Here is a 9,271-nt window from a genome sequence, read left to right as displayed (position 1 = left end):
AATATCCGATTTTTGGCAGATTTTACAAAAAGGTTGCGCATACAGCTCTTTTTCTGTGATCACTATTTTTATCTTGCTTAAACAATGGTCTTAAACCCAACCATAAATCTTAGGAAAAATACCTTAGAAACTTAACATATCTAGTGAGTTATGGTTGAAATTTCGTGGCTTAAAACCTCACTGAATGGGCTACAAAAATTCATGAACCTCAGCCACATCTACACTTCATGCATTATTGCATGCAACTTTTCTTAAATTGTTTGGAATCATTACCCTCATTTCTCTTCTGAATACATTCTTAACATTTTTACTTTTGAAAGCCCTTGCATGCATGAGATAATCTGGAAAATTTCAAGAGCTTTTGTTATTTATTTGATTTATTAGAATTATTGCTAAAACCAAGGGCATAAATCATATAAAATACTTCCAGAGGTCAATAAATCCTAAATAAATTCATGGATGATACTTATGGGGAATAATGACCCCTCACCAAATTTCAGCAACTTTTGTTACTGTTTCATATGATTTCTAATTTTCTTTTATTTAGGACATGATAAATTACAAAACCACTTTTTAGGATGTGAAAATTTTATCTAACAATTTTCGCATACCTTACTTGTGATGGGTGACTCAAGAAAATAATTTCAAGATTTTTCATCATGTCTAGCTATTTTTCCCAATTTTTGGTAATTATAATGGCTTAAAAATGGGAAAAATAGTTCTGATTATCCAAAATTCATGAAAATTTGCCAGGATATCATATTATATAGTAGGAGGTTACATAAAAATTTTGAATATTTTTCTCCACTGTAAACTATTTTTCCCTTATTTTCTAAAGTTAATTGCACTAAAATTCACTTAAATATACATAAATACCCAAAACCAGTTTATACATTATGAAAACCACTTTTGATATTTTTCCCAAGATATTTATACTGTAAATGATGTTACAAAAATTTATGGTAATTTATTTTAACTGTTTAATAATATTTCTTTAATTAATGACTATTTAAAGAAATAAAACAAGGAAAAATACAAATAACCACTGAAAAATATATTTTATATTTTTCCCAGCCTATTTATGTATAATAACAATTAAATAAAAAGTTTGGGTAATTTTGGAAACTGTTTACTATTTATTTCAATTTTTATTGAAATAAATGCTCAAAAATTATAAAATATAATTAAACAGCTTGGAAATCCATTTTTATAATTTTCCCAGCTTAGTGTTGTGTATTAACAGTTAAATAAAAAGTTTGAGAATTTTTATCCCTCGAATACTATTTTTCGTGAATTTATGTTGTTATTGAGACTTAAAATTTGGAAAATTAACCTTCCAAGGTTGTAATTAATCGCACGACTTGTAAAATTTCAATACATCAGAAAAAGTGTAACAAAATGATATAAATCCAATACTAAAACATAAATTGGCATTTCCCTATATGTAGAGTTTAGTATATTAGCATTAGATATCGACATGGAAACTCACTAGTGCGTGTGTTTGGTGTCGTAGGATCCCGGTAGTAAGACGTTGGTGCATCCCGAAGTACCGCTTGTGTCTACACAAAACATCGTGAGTATTCACGCACTCCCCTATTTTCGTTTTTTATGTTTTGGGGTGGAAAATCATGTCCAGAAAAACTATTGTTTGCATGTTGTACTTAAATTGAATTGTATCAAACATGATTGCTATTGTATTGCTATGTTTCTTTATGTATGTCTATGCAACACGGAACATGAGAACTTATCGTACAAAGGCCCTTCCCTTATCTCTAACCATTAACTCTTTGAGCCAATGGTCGTTATGGATAGCGCTATTAGGAATTGACAACTCCTCACTCGCCCGAATCGCTGGAGTGCATGATACCATATTCATCTATGGAACGATAAGCATAGATCTCGATAGGGCTTCAGTCATAGGTTTGGTTGAGACTCATTGTTTGCTCATACACATACAAACTCGTTTCTCGTTATAGCAATAAACTTGTATTCATTAATAGCAATCAACTTGTTTATCATTGAAGCAATGTACTTGTATTTACGAAAAGCCTTATTGTACGCTCGATTTTATAAACTTGTGATACTCACCAACTATTTTCATAGTTGACGCTCGTTTTACATGCTTTTTCAGGAAATAATTAGTAAGTGGATGTAAAGATTCATCATCATAGAGCATGCTGCATCGTGTTGAAGCTATTATGAAGCTATATCTTGAACAATGTTATTTTGAAAAACTTGTATTTTGTTCTTTTGAAGCTATGGGTTGTAAACTTTTAAATACTGCTATGGTGATGTATCTTTATCTTTTGCAATGAAACCGTTATCGCTGTCATACCTTGCGTTTCCGCTTTAGCGGGGTGTGACAGAAGTGGTATCAGAGCTAAAGTTATAGAGAACATCGGTTTTTCTTTAAGAAAACACAACCTATAACTAAAACTTACAAAGAAATTCTTTTACATCAAACATATTACAAGTATAATTAGGTTGGGAGTTGTATTATTGGACCTTGATTAAACATAGCCTGATCACCTATGTTTAATTAAGAAAAGATTTATACAAAGCTTGAGCTAATTATAATGGGAATATGTTCAACAAAAATATTTGAGAAAACCTTATTTAAAAATTTCAAAAGGTTAATTTTGGTGTGTGTAAGCATTGCATATTATAGGCATGCATTGTCATTTATTTCATATCTCATTGAAACTATGTCACAGTCCACTATGTCAACATCGTCATCTTCCCGCGCTACCTCCTCAGCCAATGAATCCGGCTACGTCACTGTTATCCCTAGACGTAATCCCCCCCGCCTCAGTAGAAGAAGACCCATCAGAGGACACGGAAGATACTGGGAACTCAGTGGAGATCAGAAATGACATCGCCCCGAGTCAACGTCGCGAGGCATCACCGACATCGGTGTTGCCACAGCCACCGCTCTATGGACTTCGCATTCGGAGGACAGCGAGGAAGAGTGTTCCCATTCCAGGAAGGATACCCGCCAGCACAGCAGGTAATGGCACGGCAGGACCTAGCGGAGCAGAACCCAGCGATGCAGGACCGAGAGCACCCTCACCTCAGCAAGTTATAGGGATACCTGTCAGACAGCCAGGTATGACCCCGGAGGAGTCCTGGAGATTGCAGTCGATAGCAGCGGGCCAACGTCACAGTCTCGCTGTGACAGCTGGGCATCGAGAAGTTTTGGATGAAGTCTTGGCAGGAATGGAAATCCTGTATCAGCATTCGATGGAGACTGCTGACACTGCTAGTGCTGCTAGACGAGAGGCAGGTCATGCGATGACAGCATATTATGTGTTTGGTGGGCTGTTCCTGATTGTGATGTGATAAGGATGGGAGCATTGACAAAGGAAAGCTCTAGTAGCAAGAGGAAGCCAGCAGATCAGGGAGAGAAGAAGTATGGAGGCAAGTCAGGGAGGAAGTAGAAAGTCTCAAGAAAATTTATGTTAAGAGCCCAGGAGCAAGAACCAGTGAAAACTCAAGGACAAGAAGTGCAGGAGCAAAAGCAGTACTCAGGGCCGCTTCCGAAGTGCAATAAGTGTAACTTCCATCACAAGGGAGCTTGCCCGGTGTGCCAAAACTGTAAGCAAACAGGCCATTACTCGAAGTATTGTAAGGTGAATAAGGAGGGAAAAAGGACATGTTACGAGTGCGGGAGTAATGATCATCTCCGTAGAGCATGTCCTAAACTGAACAATGGACCTGGTAACCATGGACAAGGCCAAGCCAGGCAAAACTTTCAAGGAAATCAAGTTAGACAACCAAGAGGTGTAGCCTTTGTGATTGGTGCAGAAGAAGCTCGTCAGAACCCTGAAGTGATAACAGGTACGTTCCTCCTGAACAACCACTTTGCATCAGTAATATTCGATGCGGGAGCAGATAGGAGTTTTGTTTCTTTAGCATTTAGACCGTTAATTGGCTTGAAATCGGTAAAGATGAGGATTGCATATGCTATTGAACTTGCTGATGGGTATGAAATTAGGGCTAGTGATATAATTCCTGGTTGTACTCTGAATTTAGCTGATAAACTCTTTAGCATTGACCTAATTCCTATAGAGCTAGGTAGTTTTGATGTGATAGTAGGGATGGATTGGTTATCCAAAAATAGAGCAGACATTGGTTGTTATGAGAAAGTCATCAGAGTGCCTCTCCCTAATGGAGAAACCCTTATCATACACGGTGAGAAGCCAGGAAGAAGTTTAAACATAGTATCAAGCGTGAAGGTTCACAAGTACCTGAAGAAGAATTGTATTGCATGCATGGCCCATGTGCTAGAAAGAGAACCTGAAGCTAAGCAACTCAAGGAGATTCCAGTGGTTCAAAACTATCCCGAAGTATTTCCGGAGGAATTGCCCGGTCTACCCCCTTATAGACAGGTCGAATTTCGGATAGACTTAGTTCCCGGAGCGGCACCGGTAGCAAAAGCACCATATCGCCTTGCACCATCCGAGATGCAAGAACTATCCGGACAACTTCAAGAACTTCTAGACAAAGGGTTTATTCGACCAAGTTCTTCACCTTGGGGAGCCCCAGTGTTATTCGTCAAAAAGAAAGATGGTTCGTTCCGAATGTGCATTGATTACAGAGAATTGAACAAGTTGACAATCAAGAATCGATATCCCCTCCCTAGAATAGATGACTTGTTCGATCAGTTGCAGGGCGCTTCCTACTTCTCAAAAATCGACCTTCGGTCAGGGTATCATCAGCTAAGAATTCACGAAGAGGACATTCACAAGACAGCGTTTAGAACCCGTTATGGACATTATGAATTCTTAGTCATGCCTTTTGGACTAACGAACGCACCCGCTGTATTCATGGATTTGATGAATAGGGTCTGTAGACCATACCTAGACAGGTTTATAATTGTCTTTATCGATGACATACTTGTTTACTCGCGGACCAAAGAAGATCACAATAGACATCTAAAGCTAGTGTTGGAGCTGTTGAAGGAACAAAAATTGTATGCCAAGTTCACTAAGTGTGAATTTTGGATTCGGGAAGTACATTTTCTTGGTCATGTGATCGGTGAAAGAGGAATCCATGTAGATCCAGCTAAGATAGAGGCAATCAAGAAATGGGAGGCCCCCAAAACCCCGACAGAAATACGACAATTCCTAGGATTAGCTGGGTACTACAGACGCTTCATTGAGAATTTCTCTAGGATTGCTCAACCATTAACATCTTTGACCCAAAAGGATAGAAAATTTCTCTGGGAAGAGAAACACGAAGAGGCGTTTCAAATCCTGAAAAACAAGCTGTGCAATGCACCAATTCTGGCTTTACCAGAAGGATCAGAGAACTTTGTGGTGTATTGTGATGCGTCTCATCAAGGATTAGGATGTGTGCTAATGCAAAAAGATAGGGTCATTGCATATGCTTCCAGACAACTCAAACCGCACGAGAAGAATTATACCACCCATGATCTAGAACTAGGAGCAATAGTTTTCGCCCTTAAGATATGGAGGCATTATTTGTACGGAACCAAATGCACCATTTATACCGATCACAAAATCCTTCAGCATATCCTGGATCAGAAAATGTTAAACATGCGGCAGAGAAGATGGGTAGAGTTGTTTAGTGATTATGATTGTGAGATACGATACCACCCAGGAAAGGCTAACGTAGTAGCCGACGCTCTTAGTAGGAAAGTAAGAGTGAAACCTTCCCGTGTGAGAGCTTTGGGAATGGTAATTCAGACAAGCTTGAAATCTCAAATCATTAATGCCCAGGAGAAAGCGTTATGCAAGGAAAATCTTCCAGGCGAAACTTTACATGGTTTGGAAGAAAGATTTGAAACCAAACCTGATGGAGTTCGTTATTTTAAAGACAGGGTCTGGATTCCAAGGGTTAACAACCTGAGAGACATGGTATTAGAAGAGTCTCATCGATCTAAATACTCCATCCACCCTGGAGCAGATAAGATGTACAAGGATCTTAAAGAGTACTATTGGTGGCCTGGAATGAAAAAGGATATTGCCTTGTACGTCGGGAAGTGTTTGACATGCTCAATAGTCAAAGCTGAACATCAGAAACCTTCCGGGTTGTTGCAACAACCTGAAATTCCCCAATGGAAATGGGAGCAAATATCTATGGATTTCGTTACCAAACTCCCTAGAACTGCTAGAGGTCACGACTCAATTTGGGTCATAGTGGATCGACTGACGAAATCCGCTCACTTTCTCCCTATTCGAGAAGATTTCAAGATGGAAAAATTGGCCCAAATCTACATCGACAAAATTGTTTCTCTGCATGGTGTACCCCTATCTATCATTTCTGATAGAGATAGTCGTTTTACATCTCGATTTTGGTGGATGTTACAGAGGGCACTAGGAACCAAGATAGATTTGAGCACAACTTACCACCCTCAGACAGATGGGCAAACAGAGAGAACAATACAAACATTGGAAGACATGCTACGAGCGTGTGTCATTGAGTTCAAAGGAAATTAGGATACTCATTTGCCCCTAATTGAGTTTTCCTACAATAACAGTTACCACACGAGTATCCAATGTGCTCCATATGAAGCATTGTATGGACGCAAGTGTCGTTCGCCCTTATGCTGGACAGAAATCGGTGACAGACAGTTGACTAGAGTCGAACTTATCCAGGAAACATCTGACAAGATTACTATCATCAAAGATAAGCTTAAAGCTGCTAGAGATCGTCAGAAAAGTTATGCGGATAATCGTCGAAAACCATTAGAATTCCAAGTAGGAGACAAGGTACTTTTAAAAGTGTCGCCTTGGAAAGGGCTTGTGCGTTTTGGTAAGAAAGGAAAACTAAGCCCGAGATATGTTGGACCCTTTGAAATCCTTGAAAGGATTGGTCCGGTAGCGTATAAACTCCAATTGCCCCAAGAGTTAAGCGCCATTCACGACACATTCCACGTCTCCAACCTTAAGAAATGTCTAGCCGACGAAACATTAATAGTACCCCTGGAGGAAATTAAGATCAATGATAAGCTGAGCTTCGTTGAGGAACCGATAGAAATCCTTGACAGGGAGGTAAAACAACTTAAGCGGAGTAAGATCCCGATTGTGAAAGTTCGATGGAACTCAAAACGCGGGCCGGAGTACACCTGGGAGCGCGAGGATTACATAAAGGAAAAGTATCCGCAACTATTCCCATGCGATGACAAGCGATGATATAGAATGAATTTCGGGACGAAATTCTTTTTAAGTGGGGGATACTGTGACAACTGTCAATTCAGGTCATTCTTGGACTCATGCATCTTTATAATAACCATTCATGCACAACATGCCATGACCTAGTAGTATAAATTAGGTCAAAAATCTTGCATAAACTAGGATCCAACTAAGGTCTAGGACTAATATACTTGATACTTACAATTCTAGTAAGTTGCTTAGCTACAATAGGAAATGCCAATACTATAATTAGAATAAGCTTCAAACTTTGTTATAATTGAAATAGGGTATAAAACTCTAAAAATAAATTAAAACACTCTAATTATACTTCAACATGTTGTTGAATACCAAACAATGTTCCAAAAACCCTAAAGAGCCAAAAATCCAAAGTTATAAAATATAAAGCTTAAAAACTTTATAAAATTTGGCTATAAACTTCCTAGTATCAAATTATATTAATCAAATTATGGATTATACCAATGAACTAGAAATATAAATTACAAGTATTAATCATAAATTATTTGTTGAAAACAAGATTTTTAAATAAATCAAATTGCTTAATAAACATTTTATAAAAATGAATGTTTTTATATAAAATATGGGAGGGAAGTTTATAAAGTTTAAAATTTAGGAGAGAGGAGGCCAAAAGGCATGCAAAAACCGGCCATCACCTCTCCCCATGCCCTCTCTCTTCCCCAAAACACAATCATCAAGCCTAAACCCTTACTCCACCTCTTCCACTTCACTCTCTCACTTCACTCTCTTCTTCCTTCTCTCTAAACTCACGAAAATCCTCTCAATCCTCTGCAAAATTTCCAGATTTTGAATCCCTTGAAGTGTTCTTACTTCTCTCAAGATCAAAACCAAGGTAAACAACAACATCTTCTTCCATAGTTTCATGGTTAAACCTCTTTTTCTTCTTAGTCTTCTCTACTTTTCGGATTCTATGCCTTTCCATGGCTAGAAATCTTTATTCTCCCCTTGTGGTTTGTAGATTCTCACCATAACACAATGCATGTGTTAAAGATGGTGAAAATCCGGGATCAAACCCATGCAAGGAGTGGAAAAGAAGCACATATGATCATGTGACATCAAAACATAATATTTCATGTTCTTCTCCATTTCTTGTGTGTTCATGCATGAACGAAAGCATTAAACCATTTCTAGTACATCTTGGATGCTCATTCATTCCATGCATGTGTTAGAAATCGGGCCTTACCAAGGACATGCATGATGTTCTTATTGAAATACCCTAAAAATGCACACAAGCAAACATGCAATCTGCCAGATTATTTTGTTCGACTTTGAACAGTCATAACTCAGTCATTTTTTAACCAAATCATGATATTCTTTTTGTATTGGTTAGTTCCACGAGTTAACTTTCAAACCCAACTGGTCTTACTGTAAAATATTAAATATCCGATTTTTGGCAGATTTTACAAAAAGGTTGCGCATACAGCTCTTTTTCTGTGATCACTATTTTTATCTTGCTTAAACAATGGTCTTAAACCCAACCATAAATCTTAGGAAAAATACCTTAGAAACTTAACATATCTAGTGAGTTATGGTTGAAATTTCGTGGCTTAAAACCTCACTGAATGGGCTACAAAAATTCATGAACCTCAGCCACATCTACACTTCATGCATTATTGCATGCAACTTTTCTTAAATTGTTTGGAATCATTACCCTCATTTCTCTTCTGAATACATTCTTAACATTTTTACTTTTGAAAGCCCTTGCATGCATGAGATAATCTGGAAAATTTCAAGAGCTTTTGTTATTTATTTGATTTATTAGAATTATTGCTAAAACCAAGGGCATAAATCATATAAAATACTTCCAGAGGTCAATAAATCCTAAATAAATTCATGGATGATACTTATGGGGAATAATGACCCCTCACCAAATTTCAGCAATTTTTGTTACTGTTTCATATGATTTCTAATTTTCTTTTATTTAGGACATGATAAATTACAAAACCACTTTTTAGGATGTGAAAATTTTATCTAACAATTTTCGCATACCTTACTTGTGATGGGTGACTCAAGAAAATAATTTCAAGATTTTTCATCATGTCTAACTATTTTTCCCAATTTTTGGTAATTATAATGGC

The sequence above is a fragment of the Lactuca saligna genome, chromosome 9, assembly GCF_052625555.1.
Source record: "Lactuca saligna cultivar CGN05327 chromosome 9, ASM5262555v1, whole genome shotgun sequence".
Lineage (NCBI taxonomy): Eukaryota > Viridiplantae > Streptophyta > Magnoliopsida > Asterales > Asteraceae > Lactuca > Lactuca saligna.
The sequence above is the reverse complement of the archived record's forward strand: the minus strand, read 5'-3'. Positions refer to the sequence as shown.